The following is a 21,317-nucleotide window of genomic DNA, read 5'->3' as shown; positions in this document are numbered from 1 at the left end:
ACGAGAAGATCTCTAAAGACATGGCAGAGAGAGGATACAGCCGGGATGTAACGCAGTGCCGCGTGAAAATCAAGGAGCTGAGACAAGGCTACCAGAAGACCAAAGAGGCAAACGGACGCTCCGGATCCCATCCCCAGACATCCCGTTTCTACGAGGCACTGCATTCCATCCTCGGTGCGGCCGCCACCACTACCCCACCAGTGACCGTGGACTCTGAGGATGGGATAGTGTCCACGGCTGGATCCTCGGACATGTTAGCGGACGGGGAAGATGAGGAAGGAGATGAGGAGGACGAGGCAGTCGACAGCGCTCACAACGCTGATTTCCCCGACAGCCAGGATCTCTTCATCACCCTTACAGAGATCCCCTACCAACCCTCCCCAGCCGTTACCCCGGACACAGAATCTGGGGAAGGATCAGCCAGTAAGTGTTGTAAAAATCTAAACATTTATTTGTAACAGAACAGGAATATTAACAATTTAAAAAATGGGTTTCTCATGATTAGTTTGATTAGCTTAACGGTTCAGTCATGGGCAGTGCAACTATTGAAAAAAAATCTAGCAATGTCCGGTTTTGCATGATTGTCCTGCCCAAGCCGCTCTACTGGTTAGTCACTGCTACAGCAGCTACAGTAAAATGCGGTCTATATGTCCGGGGATGGAGCAGAAATCCTCCTGTGACATCTCGAGGAAGCTCTCCTGGAGGTAATTGGAAATCCGCTGCATTAGGTTCTTGGGGAGAGCGGCCTTATTGGGTCCTCCGTAGTAGGACACGTTGCCACGCCACGAGACAAGCAAGTACTCTGGAATCATTGCTCTGCACAGCATGGCGGCATACGGCCCTGGTCTTTGCAGGCTTTCCCGGAGCATTCGCTCTTTCTCGCTGTCAGAGATCCTCATGAGGGTGATGTCGCTCATGATGACCTGCTTTGAATGAGGTAGGGGAATGTTAGTGTTGGGACTGCTTTGCCGTTCCTTTACAGAACTGTAACCGCTGGTTTGCAGCCACGCGGTGGAGGCGGGAGAGGGGCAGCCGAAAGGGATCGTTCCCGGGGACAGCCGCGAGGGTGTGGGACAGGAGCAGACTTCCTGCTTGCCGAATTGCTGGCAGCAGGGACCGACATTGATTTCAATGTGAAATGAGGCCATTGCTAATATTAAAGTTTTAAGCTGCCACAAGTCTACAGCTTACCATGTCTGCCTGCAACAGAAATTCCGTTCTCCTGAGAGGCTTCTCAAATGTGCTGTAGAAGACCCCAGGCACTGAATGCGAAGGCCGAGAATTCGACCTTGTGCTGAGTGCGCATGTGATAGGTGCTGTGCATGGTCTTGTTCACAGAGAAAGACTATGTTCTTTGTTCACAACTACATTTATCTTTCTGAGGAATTCACTCCCTTTTTCCCATTCCCACAGCCCCATCTGCGACTGTCTCACAACCTAGCCTGTCATCACACTCCCAGAGGCTAGCGCGGATTAGGCATAAGAAGAAGAGGACACGGGAGGACATGTTCTCGGAGCTTATAGCCTGCTCCAGAGCCCAGGCAGCACAGCAGACCCAGTGGCGGGAGAACTTGACCCGAATGCACCAAGCCAACATGGATCAGGAGGAGAGGTGGCGTCAGGAAGACCAGCAGGCGACTCAAACCCTGCTTGGACTAATGAGGGAGCAAACGGACACGCTCCGGCGCCTTGTGGATGTTCTGCAGGAACGGAGGCAGGAGGACAGAGCCCCGCTGCAGTCCATCTCTAACCGCCCTCCCCCGCCACCAAGTCCCATACTCCCCTCACCCAAAGTGCACAGAAGGAGAGGCGGCAGAGTCCCTGCTAACTCTCACTCCACCCCTGCAGAGAGCTCGAGCAGCAGAAGGCTCTCATTCCCCAAAATTTGACAAGTTCTTTCCTTCCCGCCTGACACAAGCCCCCGTCCAAGTTTCACTTTCCCAGTTCCATGTTTGGTTGATAATAAAAAATACGTTTCTGTTAACTACTGTTTCCATCATGTTCTTTTGGAGGAGGGGGGGATAGGGGGTTGGTAATTCGACAGGACAGTCACCTTTGGCAGGGTATATAGTCGGGGGCAGGCACAGCAGCAGGGCACATACATAGTGCAGTGATGCAGTGACTAGTTACCCTGGTTAGTCTGGGAGGTTGTTTTCATGTTATGTGGTGGGGGGTGGGTTGCTCTGTGACTTTGTGGCAGGGGAGGGCAGTTACAGATCTTAAGCGGCGGTCCTTAGGCAGGATCACAGAGCCACACAGCAGGGGATCTGTAACCGTCCTCCCCCTGCCACAAAGTCACATAGACCCCCCCATACACACAGTCCCTATCAGGAGGGGTGACAGGCTCCATTGAAACAACCATCCCACCGCAGCGGAGCCTGACAATCCTTGAGTTTAGAAGCTGCATTCGCGCCACTACAGTACACCCGCTCCGCACCACAGTCTGCGTCCTAGTTTTAAAAAATTCCCGCGAATACAGTATTAAAGAAAACGGTGTGCTTTAACAAAGTAGAACTATTTTTATTTTGAAACGTGTGTTGGAAATGGGGTGAAGGGGGTATGTAACTGGATAGGATAGTCAACATTAACTGGGTAAAGAAACGGGGGCAGGTTTAGCTTCTCAATACACAAACTTTAAAGTCACAGGTTACCCTGCTCACTCAGGAACTTTGCTTTCAAAGCCTTCCGGATGCACAGCGCTTCCCGCTGGTCTCTTCTAATCGCCCGGCTGTCTGGCTGTGAGTAATCAGCAGCCAGGCTATTTTCCTCAACCTCCCACCCCGCCATAAAGGTCTCCCCCTTGCTCTCACAGAGATTGTGGAGCACACAGCAAGCTGCAATAACAATGGGGATATTGGTTTCGCTGAGATCACAGCGAGTCAGTAAGCTTCTCCATCTCCCCTTGAGACGGCCAAAAGCACACTCCACCACCATTCTGCACTTGCTCAGCCGGTAGTTGAAGAGTTCTTTTTCAGTGTCCAGGGCGCCAGTATAGGGCTTCATGAGCCAGGGCATTAGCGGGTAGGCTGGGTCCCCGAGGATGACTATAGGCATCTCCACATCCCCAAGAGTTATTTTGTGGTCCGGGAAGTAAATACCTTGCTGCAGCCGTCTAAACAGACCAGAGTTCCTGAAAACACGAGCGTCATGAACCTTGCCCGGCCATCCCACGTAGATGTTGGTAAAACGTCCCCTGTGGTCCACCAGTGCTTGCAGCACCATGGAAAAGTAGCCCTTTCTGTTAATGTACTGGCTGGCCTGGTGTTCCGGTGCCAGGATAGGGATGTGAGTTCCATCTATGGCCCCACCGCAGTTTGGGAATCCCATCGCTGCGAAGCCATCTATGATCGCCTCCACGTTTCCCAGGGTCACTACCTTTGGCAGCAGTACATCAACGATTGCCTTGGCTACTTGCATCACAACAACCCCCACGGTAGATTTGCCCACCCCAAACTGGTTCGCAACTGACCGGTAGCTGTCTGGCGTTGCAAGCTTCCACAGGGCTATGGCCACTCGCTTCTGGACAGTCAGGGCTGCTCGCATCCGGGTGTCATTGCGCTTCAGGGCAGGGGACAGCAACTCACAAAGTTCCAGGAAAGTTCCCTTCCGCATGCGAAAGTTTCGCAGCCACTGGGATTCATCCCAGACCTGCAGCACTATGCGGTCCCACCACTCAGTGCTTGTTTCCCGTGCCCAGAATCTCCTTTCCACGGCATCAACATGACCCATTGCCACCGTGATGTTCTCGGCGCTGGGTCCCCTGCTTTCTGAGAGGTCTGTGCTACTCTCAGACTTCAGGACATCACCGCGTTGACGTAGCCTCCTCGCCTGACTTTTCTGCATCTGCCTCAGGGAAAGGTGTATGATAAGTTGCGAGGCGTTGAGAGCGGCCACAACTGCAGTGATGGTTGCAGCAGGCTCCATGCTCGCAGTGCTGTGGCGTCCGCGCTGTCACTGACTAGAAAAGTGCGCGAACTGATTTCCCGCCGGCGCTTTCAGGGAGGGAGGGCGGGAGTGATGGACGGATGACGACAGTTACCCAAAAGCACCCTGGACACATTTTTTTTACCCAGAAGGCATTTGCGGCTCCACCCAGAATTCCAATGGGCAGCGGGGACTCCGGGAACTGTGGGATAGCTGACCACAGTGCACCACTTCCAATGTCGACGCTTTCCCCGTTAGTGTGGACTCACAAAGTCGAATTACTGTCCTTAGTGTGGACACACACGTTCGACTTTGCAATATCGATTCCAAAAATTCGATTTAAGTAAAATCGAACTACTCTCGTAGTGTAGACAAGGCCTCAGACAGATCTGCATCCCCCTGTAGCATTTGGCAGTCATAGCTTGTTCCACATGTTTACGGTGTTGAGGTTTCCTCTCTACATCTCGCTTCTCTGAAGCTTCAGGCTTGCCGTGCAGCAGCTGCTTCCCTAAAAGAGCCCAGCCACTTCTTCTTCAGGGTTCTTTCTCCGGCCTGGCCACTGGCCAGGGGAAAGGGAAGTGCAGGGGGAGGAGACTGATGGCAGTTGTAGTTCCCTGCTTGGATTAGTTGTTCTGTCTATCTATGATATATCTATCAAAGGTGAATAATGATGACCCCAGTTGTGCCCCTCAGATATACACATGAAAGGGACTCTCCATGGGGGCATGAGGTACTGATGAGGGGAGTGCATGGGCCAGAGGTGGGTGGCAGTAGAAGCGCTATACATGCCTTAAGGACTATGCTCTGCTGTATCATTGCCTTGGGGGATGTTCTTCATGTTGTGGAACCCTCCACCCCCTTTGAGTGGCATTAAGGGGCAGCAGTAGACAGAGGCTTCACAGGCAGAGTAGCTCCAGTAGAGTGCCCAATGTGTTTGGGATATGAATGTGCATACATATTCACAAAGCCAGGTACTGGATTCTGCATGCGAAGTTCTGAGTTAGCTAATAGGTATGTAAAAATCACCTGTGGGCAGACAGCCCCTTTATTGACTTTGCATCTCAGTAGGCTTTGGCACTTTAAAAAAAAATCTGGTTACTATGTGTAAACTATTGAGTGAGTGAAATAGGACCCAACCACTAATATGTTTCAGCATGTCTTTAATATAGTACCATTCTGTCTGACCGTGGGATCATCTGTTGCTCTCTGACCTGTCACAGCAATTACAATTGGCAGAATTGGAATGGCTGGCTATCCCATATCATAAACTTGAAAGGAGGAGTGGTCAGGGCTTTCTCTATCAAGGGGCATGTGGCTATGGAAGAATGAATACATGCCGAGGTACATCCTGGACATCAACGGGGCAAGTCGCAGGACTTTTTGTGGGCATGTTATGAAACAGTGGGTTGTTTTTTGGGGACATGTTCAGAGCTTATCCTCCTCACCCAGGAGGAATGGAGAATTTGAACAGGTGGGTGAACCACAGATCTGCTTTTCTCTTGTTGGCACAGAATAGTGCAAGTTCCTTACTTCCCCCACAGGCTGCTGGAGGAGCAGAAGGCCATAGAGGAGCAGAGGCATTAGGGAGAGTGGGAGCTCAGGAGAAGCATGATACTGGCAGGAGCAGAAGCTGAAGGTTCAGGGAGGAGAAAAGGCTATGGATGAATGGGGACATAGGCAGGTGCTGCTTATTTTGCTGGAGAAGGTTGGAACAGGGATGAGAAGGCACACATGAGTGGCTAGTTCTCCTGCTCCCCTCCTACTGAAGTGAAGAGCAAGCAGGCTGTAAGTAACTGTAATGCAGTATGTATCAGGAGATGAATAGGGTGCATATATTACAGGACTTAGTGTGCACCATCCAGGTAGATTGGGGAAAGAGAATCTGAGAACACTGAGAAAGGAAGGAGGGAAAAAAGGGAACATGGAAAGTAGAAAGTAGATGGCTTGGAGGACGGGAAGCCAAAACAACTCCAAAAAAAAGAATGACTTATTCCCTTACAAATGTGAGGTGTCCATATTTAGTGAGTGTTAAAGGACTCAGGACTCCAAAAAAACCAGTTCCACTCCAATAGTCAGCAATCCACTTCATCCCTACTTCATGTGAGCATTGAGACTTTCAGTCCATTGTTTGAAAAATACTTTAAGATCCTTTAATGGAATGTGCTATGTGAGTACAAAGTATTATTCTTACTATGTGTTTCTGGAGCCATGTCACCCCTAAATGATGTTTGCATAATTTTTGTTTTGTGATGGATTTATCCATAATTCTACATGTTTTGTCCTTAATTCAAGTTTTTCCTCAGAGGACAATGAGTTAATAATAGCTATTTAGGTTTATAGTTCAATTTGCTCATTTTTAAAGATTGTTTATGCACAAACTATGATTTAGTTTATCAGTACTTTTGTAAATTGACATGCACCACCCAATATTATCACTTTTTCTGCAGTACCATAGCCCCTTTTTATTTAAGTTTCCTGTGGATTGATATTTAACACACTCTTGCAAAATTCCAAAAATTAAACTCTGGACTATATTGTAACTTTTGACCAAATTGAAAGCAAAGGCAGGAGGTCATCTCCAGCAAAGCTATTGGGAGAAAGGGAAGAGGTATTGGTTTTGTGGTTATCTTCTGTCAGGAAAAGTAACAAGAAGAATGATCTGAAATTCAAATAACAACATGGTTCATTTTTCTTTGGCAACATCAAATGTTTGATGTTCCACTGATATTATACCCTGCCTGCCTGATGTGAGGCTCATTAGTGGTGAATGCTGCTTATTTTTCCCAGTGACTCTTCAAATTATCATTTTCTTTGGTCTCTTATGGCATACCAGCAGTATTCCAACCTATTACAATTCTCACCAATCAACTCACCTTTGGCTTGTGTTCAATAGCCTGCTTCTCCAACTCTGAAAGTTATTTCACATTCTTTTTCTTTGCTTCTAATTCAACGTTCATTGTGTATAATTGCAGGGTAGAGACATGATTACACTCCAAAGAATTACAATCAAACTTGGCTTGTTAGTGTATAAAGCTCTGGTTGTTAATCAAAATCATTTAAATAGTAGCTAACCCTCACTAAAACACAGATGGCATGTTGTTATCATTCGGAGCTACCCAAATCAGACACTGTTGCCGTATCCCAAAGAGGACTTTTCTGTTATGTTTTTCAGTACTGCTTCTCTTCTGTAACACTAAATAATATCTGTTGGGTGTGATACCCTCTCAGACACATAGGATAAAAATATGAATATTGTACAGCTGTAGTATCTCATTCAAATAAAAATACATTCAGTGGAAATGAAAAGAATCTAACTACCCTCCCCAGACAAAAAAGAAATAATTTACAGATGAACAATTGAGACCCCTTCCTGTTTACATTGATTAAAATCACTAAAAAAGTATGTTACAGATATGTGCATATTTCACTCTACAAAGCCCTTTTCAAGCTTGATTGGTAATGAGAGTTTGAAAAGGTCCCAAATCCTCATGCTGAGGTATGGGACCTTTGAGAATGCTAAGGTCTGGTGAGTTTCAGTATGCCATAAAATAAGTAGCTGCCTGTTGTCTTTTTCAGTGCTACTGACCTAAATGAAACCCAGCTACTGTACATCAAGCACTAGAACAAATCATAGCAGCAGTGTCAAGCCATTAAGCAAGGATGTTTAATAAGAATGATGAAATACATGATACAGCACTACAGTCCACTTCAGAACATCCTGCCTTGTTTCAAAAGCATATTGTGACAAGGATATAAACTGTGTGAATGAAGAAAGGATGAACTGTTACAGTGGAAAGGAAGAGGGATCTTTTGAGAGGCTATGTAGTTCAGTAGTGGCATGAGCAAGAACATCCTGGCCATGTCACTGATTTGCTGTATGTCCTTGGACAGGTTGCTTAGTCTCTGTGCCACAGCTTTCCCATCTGTAAAATGGAGATAAAAATGCTTGCTTGCCTTATGCACAAGACGTTGTGAGGATGAATTAATGTTTTTAAAAATGTAACACAATTCTCAAATTAAGAGGGTGTTGTTCGTTAGGGACCAAATTGTGCCAGGCCTTTCAAGAGGGTGCATTTGGAGGAGAATGTAAGGGTCTGGCACATCTGCACTCTATCTGTTTCCCAAAGCACAAAGGCTGTGCCCTCCATACTCCTCTGAGGATGCTCAGAATCCTATAGGGGCAGGGAAAGGGTAGCCAAGGCAGGACTGGCTCAAGGAAGTAGACTGTTGTACCCCATAACAGTGAAATGGCTTCTGATGCTTCCCTTGAGTTGGTGTATTTCCACAGTGCTCCCAATGTCAGGGTAAGTCTCAATTTGAACTTCAAATTGGTACCATCATCACAAGTAGTTCTGGAAAAGGTGTAGCCAGTGTTAGGCACAAAAGCCTCTCTAACCATGTATGAGAAGGCATTTTCTTTCTCTCATTGTAATCTGGCAATTTTGGTCATCACATCTTCCTTTATCTGGGAAAAGGAGAAATTTTCTGTCTCTGAATTAAACATCTGTAATTCTAGCATTTTACTGCTAACAAGTAGCAAAGGCACATATTGTATAACCTGCTTAATCCTCACTATCAGGGAATTAAAGTTCTGGACTATTTTCTGACCTTTTAACAATATGGGTTTGTACTACCAAACTCTTTGAAATTGAGTTTATGCAAACGGCAGCAAGTATAATGTGAAATGTTCACATGCAAATTAAATTAATTTGTTGCTTTCATTAATCGACCTCCTTTAGATTAATTTTCAGACTTTACATGTTTGTTTAATCTTAGTACCTTCTGATTTATTCATGAAATGTTGATCTCCTGTGCTTTGAAATGGCCTCTGTCTATTCCAGCATTTTCAATAAGAGACTCTCCATCTTACGTTTTTAATAAGGTTTCTTATATATGTATTTGTTTTTAAACAAAAATCATGTCTTTTGGGTGTTCATTAACCGAATATTGCAAAGCATGTCTATTTAGGGAAATCTCATCAATTTAAAGTTCCAGAGGAGGTCACCAAATGTCATTCCAATAAAAGTGAAATTTGCATGCAGTGCTTCATTTGCAAGCAATGTTTGTTTGTCTTCTCGGGCATTTATTACAGTGATCAAGCAGCTGAAATAATCTGCATATTATGCAAACCAGTCCATTCCCCAGGAAACTTTGTGGGCTTTTTAAAAATATATTAAGCAAAAAAGATTAATGCAAAGGTCTGATGTCAGGCAGAATGAAACAGAATTGGATCTTGTCACAAGAAATTCTTGTTGCTGCCATTATAGGTGACTAACCTATTTCAGGCAATTAAATGTTCTGATACATCAAGGGGTGTATCAGTAAGATATGCTTTATTGTGAATGACTTAAGCAGAATGAAGGATGACTTTACTTGCTTCCTGGCTAATTGGATTATTGTCCACTCTACCAGTGTAACCACAAGGTTCAGTAATAGAGCTGGAGCTGGAAAAAAATGCTGGTTGTGTAGTGAAATGAGCTTTTAGCTAAAGAGAATTTCAGTGGGGAAATTCTAGCTCAGCTGGGAACTGAATATTAACAGTACATGTAGCTTTCCTACCTCAATAATGTCATGCTAGTGATTGTAAAAGGTCATGTTGTTGTTTGCAGCAAATTGTCAAAATCCTTGTGCTTCCATAATATCTATAAAGAAAGCCTTTTCCATTTTGATACTTGGTATTTTATTTTGGGAGAAGGGAATAAAGAAATAATAACTGTAGTGAATAAAATGCTTTAATTTGTTACAAACTGTAGTTTTCTGGTAAATAAGTAAAATATTGCTACCAAATTACATTTTGGTATGCGAATTTTTAGCTAGTAGAAGGCATTGCAGCAAAATTCTCAAAGGCCAGCCTCCCTCTGTTTTAGTGTGAAATCACCCACATATTCTTGTAATTTTGCCCTCAAACATGTGGAAGCTTGATAGAAAGTTTACATCTGTAATGTTATAAGGGAACAGTTACATTGCAGCAACCTTGAATTCCAGCAGACTGTTACTAAATAAAAATATGTGTAATCGTTGTAGCAAAATGCACCATTCATGACTTTAAATTCATCATGGTCTGTGAAAGAAAAGTGCCTGTTCTATCAGAAAACTTTAAAAGCACTGGAAATTGAATTACTAGGAATGTTCATTCAGAGGAGATGTTTATTTTTCAGGAAGTATCCAAGTCCATTTTGAAATGAGGAACTATATATGGTACATGTTATGCTAATGACATAGTGACTGATCCTGCAAACCATTACTCAGGTGAGGAGTCATATCGTCACTTCAGGGTAATAGGATTATTTCTGAAAGTAAGAAGGGTTTGCAGGATTGGGCCATTATTTTTGGAAGGCTTTATAAAAGATGATGATAGCTAGTTTGAAGGCCAGCGGGGACTTTTTTTTTTTTTAATGAAATAAACAAACCACATACATAATTGTGCTTCAAAAATAACCAACTGTAAACACACAGTCTTGTTGCTGTGACCCTCATGTACCCACCTCCATTCTTTTCAATAGTTACACTCACTGGTATCTTCTCTTAAATTAGATTGTAAACTCTTTAGAGTAAGGTCTGTCTCTTAAGTTTGTACAGCTATTAACACAACAGGGTATCTATCTTTATTGGGGGCACTAGATGCTATTGTAATACATAAAATAATAAGTCTACATAGAGATTAGAAAAATCTCAAGTGTAAGAGAGTTGAGAGAGTGAACTCTTAATGGGGATGGAAGAAAGTAGTTTAGATGTTTTAAAGATAGAAGATAAGATAACACAACTGAAAGTTTACTTTCCTACCCAATAAAACCAAATGGTCGCAAATTGTGTAGATAATTGTTTCATTTACATGGCACCCGCTTAGGGTAAAAGATGGCTGCCTGTGCTTTGTGACTATGGAGGATGTTGTGGGCATGGTCTCAAGAGTTTTGGGACTAATATAGATGTTTCCACTTCATTACTTTCAACGGAATGGAGTCTTATCTGTCTACATTAATGAATGGATACCCCTCCAGAAGATATGCTACTGGTTATTTTCTAATGATGATATAATTAGAAAGCAGAAATAGCTCTTAGTGAAAGGAATGCCTGTAGCCACAACCCACAAGCTTCTCAGTTTGACTGTGTTCAAAATCAGGATTATTGAAGCAGGGAGAGAGGAAACTGGACAACGTTAAAGATGTCAAGATCATAATGATGATCTGAATTTTTGGCATATACTATTTTCCTGCAATTGTTGGATAAATGTAAATTTTCAGATGCTGTGTTTCAGCTATATTTTCTGATTCTTATGATGGATCCTGAAATACAGATCAGAGACTGATGCACAGAACTGAAATATAGTTATGTTAGCAGCCCTAGCCTCAGGAATAATGCCTTGAATTGTTTTTAGAAGCAGGAGGGTTTTTTTTGTTTTGTGTTATTGTAATAATGAAGTTATCTTTAATGACAGGGGAATAAACATTATGTCAGGCTAGCAAGTAGACTTGCATTTGGGAGTGAAGGTGTGACTAGGGAACCACGGCCCTTATCCAGAAAAATCAGAGCAGATATTGAAAGGAAATATTAACTTCAATGGGGCCTCTCAGTAAGAGAGAGCATGCACAGAATAAAACACATGATAGTAGTAATAATGCATGTTCCATCTCATACCAACGTGAAAATACAAAATCAACAAAATACTTTTGTACAAAGAATGCCAAGTTATATGAAGCTTGCTAGCCTGACAATGTTAGTCTCTGATGGGTGTCCTGGCAACTCTTGGAGTTAATATCCCATATAAAACTAAAAGGTACTTTCATATATAGTGTATCTGCATGTGTGTTCTGAATTACCTTTGCAAGCAGTGCAATCTGTATGAATATTCTTGGGGCTGGAAACAAACAAACAAGAATCCTAGATTTGTTATTGAGTCACAGAGGGATTTTGGACAAGTCACTTTGTTTTGCTTTATCTCAGTTTATTTTATGGAAGAGTCATATAGAACTTGATAGGAAAGGTTTATCTTTCCGTAGGTTCTTTTTAAAGTCTTATAGAAGCTTTCATGGATTCCAAGGCCAGACCGGACCATTGTGATCATCCAGTCTGACCTCCTGACACAGGCCATAGAACTTCCCCAAAATAATTCCTAGAGCAGATTTTTAAGAAAAACATTCAATCTGGATTTTAAGATTGCCAGAGAACCCACCATGATTCTTGGTAAATTTTTGTTTACCCTAACTGTTAAAACTGTGCACATTATTTCCAGTCTAAATATGTCTATCTTCAGCTTCCAGCTTTTGGACCATATCATACCTTTCTCTAATGGAGAATTATATCCCTCTTATAGAATTCTATAGGATGGTATCATCTATTATAACTCTATCAATTTTTTAGAGTGGCTTCTATAGAACTCTATTAAATTTAAGGTACCTACTGGCTTCATTTCTATTAATCCTGTAGGACTCTTTTATAAGGGTCAATCCTCATCTGTAAACTTCCCTCACAGGATTAATTGGTTAGGACTCTGTTCTGTCTTTCATAGCCAGCTTCCACATTAGGAGGGAGGGTACAGGTGCTATTTGCAAGCAGTTGTCCCAAAAAGGTATTCTGTGTAATTTAGCCAGAATATCTCCAGGAATACAGGGAAGAGCATGCATCAGAGCAAGCATTGAGACAGTCTTTGAAGAACGGCTCTCCTGCACTGGGCCTATTGAGTTGGACAATGAGTAAGGGGGTTCAGAGCAATAGTGGTTGCCCTATCCCCTTTGTGTTGTCTTATACCATTATTTCTCCTTGCACGCATATGCAGAGCTAGTCACATTCTAGCTCTTGATGTTTGAACAGTTCATCAAAGATGTAAAGTGCTGAGTAAGTGCTAAGTGTTAAGACAATAAGACAAGCCACATACTCTCTTTTTACTTACTGGAGTTGCTAGGTGACATGTCATAATATCTTGTTATATGCCATATTGTAACATAACATTTATTTGGATCTATAGATACTTCTACAATAACATATGTTATTCAGAGTTGTTATTTGTAGTAACTTGTATGGAAATCAGAATCTTGTAATGAAACTCAGTGAACTTCTGTCAAGCAGCCTTATAATAAAAGCAGGGCAGAACCTGCCCACTTGCTCAATTGGCAACTCTTTTCAGAGCTGTGTGTTAACTAGATACCTTGTATAGCTCTCTCATTTGGACTGAGGTGGGTGCCTACATGTGTGGCCAGCGTTCCCGTTCCCAGAGACGGTGACAACGCTACCGGTTCCGTCTGGCTGAATGGCTCCCAGGAGCTAGCAAAGCCCAGCAATCTTATCAGGAAGAGGTTTCTCCACAGAGATTTAGGTCTGCCAGATCATTCAGTGGGTTCTTAAGGAGCATAAGTGTTCTTAAGTGATAGAGTTCACTACCACATACAACTTCAATCCAATTGGAAGTCTTTTATTTTTCTATAAATTGACTACTGGCAGCTCCAAAAAGTAACTTGAATAAATACCGCAGTTTCATCATAGGATCAGTGTGTGGATTCCAGTGACCTATGGTAACATATGACATAATTAGAGCTGGGCAAATTATTTTCCGTAAATACATTGTTTAATGAATGGTGTTTGTGAACACATTTCAGCCCAAGCATTGCTTCTGAACTGTTTGCTATTACTGTTGCTTCAAGCGTTGATTATTTGTAATTCACAATGGCCTCTGTGTATTGGTCACCTGAGTTACATTGTCACAGGTTCACAGGAGGTGCTACGCCTTCGACCTTCATGCAGTCTCTCTGGGAGAGAGTATACCCTTCTTAGTGACCCTCAAACCTATGAATGGCTTTCATGATGGCTGCAGTGCATTTCCAGCACAGATACTCATCCTAATTCATATTCATACATATATTTCATGAAACTATCTCTTTCCGTGATTATCATTGCCAAACAAAACTTGCTGTCATAAATTTCATGAAAAGCAAATAAACAGAGTAGTGAATCCTTATGTTTATTATTAAAACAAATGTTTGCAACTTAATTTTGGTAGACTTCATTAACTACTAGACATAATTTATTCCTTTGAACTTTGTTCTTTTGTGGTGTTGTGTATATCCATCTCTCTAACTTCCATATTTTATACCATATTCTTTACCATGGTATCAGAGCATCTTATAGGTGAATGATATAATTGGTTTTTTTTATTATTCTTTTCCTCTTCACCCTCCCACCACCTCCCCCTGTTGCTTGGGTTTTAAAATAACCTATGGCCAGATTCTGCTGCCCTTAGTCATGTTAAGTAGTGTCGTCATATTCCACAACCATCCCCTTGAAATAACAGCAATTACTTGTGGAGCAAGGTACAATTCAATGTGAGTAAGGCTGGTGGAACTGAACCCATAGTTCTTTTGGGAAAGCCCAGCTAAACCAAGTGAATGAGTGGCATTTTGGTCTGGGAGCAGTGCGGTTAGTTACTGTCATATATTATTACCTGGTAATACACACTTAAGGAAGCTTCCATTCCAAATAAAACTGACTAGAAAACTTCATCAAAATAAAATGCCAGGAAGTCATAGAATCATAGAACCAACTCTTGTCCCATGTCTGTAACTGTATTACTAACTATTTATTTTTAGTACTCTGATAATTGTGCAAGAATTGCAAGGATCCATTGTGATGAGTTAGAATAATGTCCACAAGCACCTCTCTGTATTACCTCTGTGTGTGTGTGTGTGTGTCTGTGTCTGTGTCTGTGTCTATGTGAATGTATTAAACATTTTAACACATTCATTTAAAAGCAAACTGTTTTTGTATGGCCATTTCCAATATTTATCCATATAAATAATGGAAAAATATTTTACTCTGTAGCTTCTTTTGAATGTGATCTTAGGACCGATGCAATGCAAAAAAACCCACAGTGATGGTAGGGAACAACATACGTTTTGATGCTTGAAAGTGCCTAGGTAGTTTTTATTTTATCATCAAGCTAAATAAATATGAGCTTTGCATAATTTAAACACAAAGGCACAAGTATTATAGCAATAATAAGTGGCATTTGTTCAAATGCCCACACTAGAACCACAGGTCCATAATAAGTAGTGCCCTGAAGTGCTCACGTGTTGTTCTGTTCTAAAACTAACATTGTATTTTATTAATTTTAACAGCATACAGAATAAGCTTCCAGGCAGGAGAGAAGCAAGCCTGGGAAGTGGGAACTGCGTAATTTAAAAAAAGTTGAGTTTTGTAGGTAACAAATGAGAAACACATTAAGAAAACAAAACATGTTTGTGCCTGAATTGCAAATTGGATACTAATTTTGGATCTGATTTTTCAACTCTGAATCATGTTGATCATCGTCTTTTGACGTCATCTAGAATTAATCACTTGAGTAAGTGCTACATGGCATGAGTAAGGGCTGCAGAACTGGGCCTCAAATGCAATATCCTTATTTTCCATTTTGCTAAAATTAAAAATGCAAACAAAAATGGGGTCTGAACTCTGAAAAGAATGATCTTAATCATCAATTTAGAAGGCATAGTCTTCCAAAAAGCCACACTCTGAACCTAACCCAATTGTCTGGGCAAAATATCAAAGCAGTCACTACCACACCTAAACTTTGGTCTTTAAAAACTTCTGCTATGAAGTGCTATTCTTTTTCATAGTATTTTGAAATTAAGGTGGGCAAATGACTAAGGGCCAGATACCGATTCCATCACTCTCACTGAGTAGCAGCTTACTCAATGAGTAGTCATTTTGATGGCAGTGGGACTACTTTCAGAGAAAGGTTTAAGAATCTGCCACCCCATGGCCCAATTTATTAACACACATTTTAGCCTGGTGTACATTCTTTTGTATTTGGTTTTGCTCTGTGTTTCAAATTTGTTCTGTTTAACACAAACTGGTATGGGTGTTGGTGAAATGCATTATATATATATATATATATATATAATTGATTACAGCTGGCAGTTCTACCAATAGGGCAGCCTAGACCAATGCTCTGCTCAGAAAAGAATAAAATCCTGAATTAAATAAATATACTCTAATCCCAATTCTATGCACTATTCCAAACTGTTACTGTTGTTGAACTGTTATGTTCAATCTGTAGCTCTTTCATATGCTAGATCCATGAAAATGAATCTTCTATGATGCTTTAGATTCTAGAACACATATTCCATATTGAGGGCTCCACAGTAAAAATAGCAGAACTCCAGGTAGCAGATACTTCTGTTACTTTAGGGAGTACACACAATAATCTCTTCACAAAATTCCACTCACTTTTAGGGAGTCATGATTTTGAGAAATCTTTTATGAAATATTTTAATTTAATTTGTTCATTTATGTGACTTGATACAATTCATTTTAAGAAAATTATTCCAAATAAGGCCAATCACTATGATAAACTTAGAAAGATAGGGGCCAGATTCTGCTGTGGTGAAAATTGGAAGAGACTCCAGTGAACAAATAAGATTGGATGTTTATCCAATAAACAGATTTTATCCAGGTGGTTCTGATTTGGAACTGCAGGTCAGATTTCTAGAAGTTGCTTATGTCAGAACTGCATTATTTCCTGATGGAACAATGAAATGTTAAAATAAAGATTAAAAAAGAAAAACAAAATTTTTTTTTTCAAACCTACAAAAAGATTTGGGTTCAATTTAGATGAAAGTTAAAGCTAACTCTTTACTACAGAAACTGGGTATCCATACCCAACATTTTGACTGCTGTTCAGCTTGTTTTCATTTTGGTGAAAATTAATATTAATGAATTTTGTAAATATTTGTTCTTCTAAAGCACTTTGCAAATAATTGTAGTGCTCATGAAAGATGCCAGATTGACAAGCCTAGAACCCAAAGTTTTCTGCATATCCACCAAACAGAGCTTAGATAAGAATGCAAACTTCTTCACCAATGTGACTGAACTTTGATCTGGAAGGTTCATTCTCCATGAATCAATCAATACTTAACCTTGGTTAAAACTGCCATTTTGTGGGGGAGCTATGGTGTATTGAGTTTTCTAATATGGTAACTTATTCATTAGGAAATTAAATGAAATCTGCAGCTCCAGTTACATAAACTGCTAAACACTTTTGGTCCCGTCTGACTTAGACCAGATTTGATCCATTTTTCTAGAGGTAAAAAACTTTGTATTCCATTAGAAGTTTCATGATCAATCCCTCTGCTTTGTGTTATTGTTGTATGAAAGATGCTAATGAAATGCATATTGTGAATGATTGATATGTAAGTAATCAGGACTAACCTTTCTATAGAAAGAATGAAATAATTCTCTGTGGGCTTTGTCCTAGAGACTCTAGAGAGCTGGCTTCAGTAACTGCACCAGCACAGTTATGAGGCAGATTGTGTGAGTTGAGTAAAATCGCTGTTGCCAACTCATACAATTTTATTGGAGATCTCTCAATATTTTTTCTGAAATCTCCACCTTCTAGAGTCATGTGATTATATGATAATCTCCACTTTCACATTCTTTAAAAATAAAACTACGTCTCTAGCTGTCTTGGATATGGAAAAAAGCTTGAAACATGAACCCTAAAGACTCAAAATCCAGAAGGCAAATACAAATGTATTATTTTAAAAATGTCATGATTTTTTGAAGGCATGCTCAAGATTTCTGGGCTCTTGGTGTTCACTGCATTGCTCTATTTTGCCTGAATGAGGACTAGATGACTAATCCTGCACCACTGAAGTTGATGGCAATACTTCATTTGACTTCAATGGTGCAGAACCAGTTTCTTGCAGAGGAACTTGCTGCAGTGGATATTGGTCCCATTCTGTTCATTTAATGATACAAACCTATTTTAAACTGTTAGCTCCCTGAAGCTGTGATCTCTAGGCACACCATTCAATTGTATTGCAGAGCAACTACACAAAAGGAAATTATGTTCACTGCACTATTCCATATGGTCCATGGCTAGGATCTTTGAACTGAATGGTTTCACAGGTGAAAACTGAAAAGCAGAGAACAAGGGACTTGTTTCTTGGAAACAGAGCTGATTCAAGGCTTGTCTATATAAACTGTTATCTCATGGCAGGCTGGGGTGTAAGTAAATCTACCCAGCACAAGCCTTCCAGGCACTAAATGTCCATGCTGACCCCGCTGCCATATACTAAAATTTCCCTAGTGCACTTTGATCTACTCCTGTCTAAACACTCCAATGTGAGCACAACCTTAATTCTGGTATTTCCTAATTTTGAAGAACTTGTTTTTGCAACCTTAATAATGTTCTTTTAACACAGGGGTGAGGAACCTTTTTTCTGTCACAGGCCATTGACCCACAGAAAAAATCAATTGCGGGCCACTCACACACCCACCCACCTGGGGGAGAGGGGCATGGAGGCTTGGGGCTTCCCCCCGCAATAGGGTGAGCTGGCACATGTGGCTCCAGCCCTGCAGGCAGGGAGTGCCACAGGCCAGATGAAATTAACCAACAGGCCTGATCCGGCCTTTGTTCACCACCCCTGTTTTAACAGATGCAATGCATGGGAGGCATGCAGGGTAACATGTCTCTCCCCTTGCCCCCTTCCCCCCCCCCCCCCGCAGATTTGCTGCTTGGCTTTTACTGAGCATACTCACATGGACTGAGCATGCTCAGTAACACTGCTGAAGCTGGCTGCCCTCACTCTGCACCCTCCCCCCAGCAAGCACAGGTCGTCTCTGTATTTTAACATAGGTTTTCTTGTGCGTAAAATGTATATAGACTCTTTGGATTTTCCATTATAAATTTGAAATAAGCCACACTTTTAAAAAAGGCAAAAAAACTTTGTTACTGTAACAGAGGGAGCTCAAAATATTAAATGCCAGATGTGACATTTCTTCCCTCTCATTCTTGAGATCAGAATTACCCCTGTCCAAGAAGTTTTTTCCTGCATACTACTTTTTTTTTTTATTGTGCTTTCATTGTTCTAATACTCTATGCATGGTAATTTTTTTCCCTTTCAAAGTTAGACTCTTAATGTTTCAAAGCTTGTACTCAGTGTATTATGTTTTTGCAGTGACTTGCTTGAAGTGCACAGTTATTACAGCTGGCATTCATAACATGGCAACCAGTGAAGTTGCTGATAGACCTAGTGAGTCTTGCACAACTTTCATAGGCAGCAGTTCAAGTTTGTGCTATTTAGTAAAAACAACCATTGGACTCCAGTAAATTCCTGTAGATGTTGTTCCCCCTCTTGCTAACTACATGATTTCATTGGCTGCTGGAATGATAGTCAACTGCAGAGTTAAATGTATGTAACTATGGAGGTGCTGATATTAGAAACTCTCAGGGTAGAAAGCTAGCGAAAAATGCCATCATCTTTATAATCTAATGTAATCATCTAATATAAAAGGTATTACAAAGGATGGGGCAAGAGGGTTGTGAGAATAAATGACTGATTTGAAAATTGAAACGTTTCTCTCGAAAACATCACTTCTGAGAATCTTCTAGAGTCAAATATTTGACATATGATTTCTACATGTCCGTGTTCACTCTTTTACTTTTAGACTCTTAGTTTCCTGGATTCCTTGTAGGCCCCAAACTCTCATGGAAATCATTAGGAGTTTTAGGTGTAAAAGGAATGCCAGTCAGGCTCTTAAAGGGTGAACTTATGTTTTCAGATGCTCATAGCTGATCTTGACTGATATTTTGTTCTTCAAGAAATGTGAAGAACTCCCACTGACATAAAATGGGAGTACACTGCATGGAAGTAGAGGGAGAGAAAGTAGATTTCAGTTGTGACCTTTGATAGTAGAATGTTGCTGCCTCTTCCTTCTAAATTCCCTTTAAATATACTTTCTATTCGACTCACTTTCACTGTCATTTTCCATATTTTTCATTGCCTACAGTTCTATTATCACTCTAATGCTACTGTAAGTTGCAAGTAAATATTCACTGAAAGCATTAGCAGGAAAATTGACTTGTAAATAATTAGATTGAGAACTCAGCTTTAGGCTCAACTTATAGAAATAAAATACATGCATATTTTCTTCCTTCTTTGGTAAGATGTGATTTTTTTCCTTTAGTCCTTCTTACAATTGTTGATTTTTTTGCTGTACTAAATACTGTCATAAGAAAAAAAACATAAATAAGATTTTATGAAAATGAAATAGGAAGCAGTAGATACAATTCATTGCACTATTGCAGTATGAAGCTGCTGCCACATGTACTCAGACTTTCTAATGAGTTTTCACAATCAGCTATCTGTAAGCTTCCACTAGGTATGGATCCTGTAGTCTAGCAATTTATTGTAAGATATTGTATAATGTCAAAATGTCTGAAAATACCCACAGTGAATATTGTGCAGCTATAAACTATATAAATGGCAGGGAGGATAGAATTGACATTACTATAAAATGCATAAGAGGCAAGAGTAAAATGGAATAAGGTGGACTACATTGTGGTGCATCTTTTTAAAGTAATATATGCCCACACACACACTTTTTTTGTTTTTGTTTTTTTTAAACTGACATGCTCAACTAAATCTCTGCATTAAAGTGAGAGGAAAAGTGAAATGAACAAGAAATGTTGTGGATTATTAACTTAAAAGTGGAATGAAATAAAAACAAAATACACGAAAAGTGTTGCGCTAGGAAAACCTCATGGAACAATGGCCATTGCTCCATAGTTAAAGTAGCCACCTCGCTCCATTGTAAGTCTAAACTTTAGCTACCCCATGGCTCTATTGCTAGTATATCTGTTTGACTGAAAATTGTCATAGGATGCAGGAGAATCCCAGGTCAGTTCCTGGCTCTGCCACAGACTTTGTGTGTGATCTTGAGCAAGTCCTTCAGTTCTCCATGGTTCAGCCCCTCAGTTCTCCATGGTTAAACTGAAGTAAATAGCACTTCTCTCTCTCAAAGGGGTTTTGAGGGAAAATTCAGTATTCTTTGTGAAGCATTCATGTACTGTGTTGAGGAGGTCCTTAGACACATCTCAGGTCTTTGACTTTAATGGTTGCTATGGGTACACAGCACTTCCCGGGATCAACCGCTTGACGTATAGTTACAGTTCATTTAAAAAGTTAGACAGATTTGAAATCTGTCATAGCACTTTATGTTTCTTTTGGTTTGTTGTGTTGAAAAACAGCTTGTTACATTCCCTTTAAACTTTCTGTATTGTTAAATCTCCTTTAAAAGATGTGCATAAACTATATTTGAAATTAGATGGTAATTGAGCAAGTTGTTAACAGTTGCTTTATAACCATTACAATCTGAGAGTGTGAGAGGATGCCAGGCTTTTAGGATACCATGTTGAGGCATAGAGCTCTTCTGCTGATTTCCCCTGATAGCTGGAATAGGTGCATTAGTCTCATCAGGAAAAAAAAAATTGGCAAGGGAAAGGCTGAGTGGTTTTCTGAGGTGACAGGTAGAAGGAGTTCATGCCTTGAGGGAGACATCCTGGGAATAAGCCATCTTTGGACAAAGGTTGCAAGTGCAATTATGTAAAACTACTTGAGAGT

The 21,317-nt window shown here is 40.9% G+C and overlaps 1 protein-coding gene across 12 annotated transcripts in view; it reads left to right on the top strand.

The window, feature by feature from the left end:
- RALYL (RALY RNA binding protein like) overlaps window positions 1-21,317 on the top strand; it is a 574,454-nt gene that overhangs the window by 234,192 nt on the left and 318,945 nt on the right. Inside the window, exon 1 of one of the 12 annotated variants that reach the window (XM_054018793.1) lies at window positions 6,075-6,091. The exons of 10 other annotated variants lie outside the window; for them this stretch is intronic. The gene's annotated coding sequence lies outside the window, so the exon portion shown is untranslated. Of the gene's footprint in view, window positions 1-6,074; window positions 6,092-8,211; window positions 8,229-21,317 lie in introns of those variants that run through there. One more of the 12 variants, XM_054018792.1, reaches the window with a different exon arrangement.

The sequence above is a fragment of the Malaclemys terrapin genome, chromosome 2, assembly GCF_027887155.1.
Source record: "Malaclemys terrapin pileata isolate rMalTer1 chromosome 2, rMalTer1.hap1, whole genome shotgun sequence".
Taxonomy (NCBI): domain Eukaryota; kingdom Metazoa; phylum Chordata; order Testudines; family Emydidae; genus Malaclemys; species Malaclemys terrapin.
Note: the sequence above shows the minus strand (reverse complement) of the source record. Positions and strands in the feature narration are given on the sequence as shown.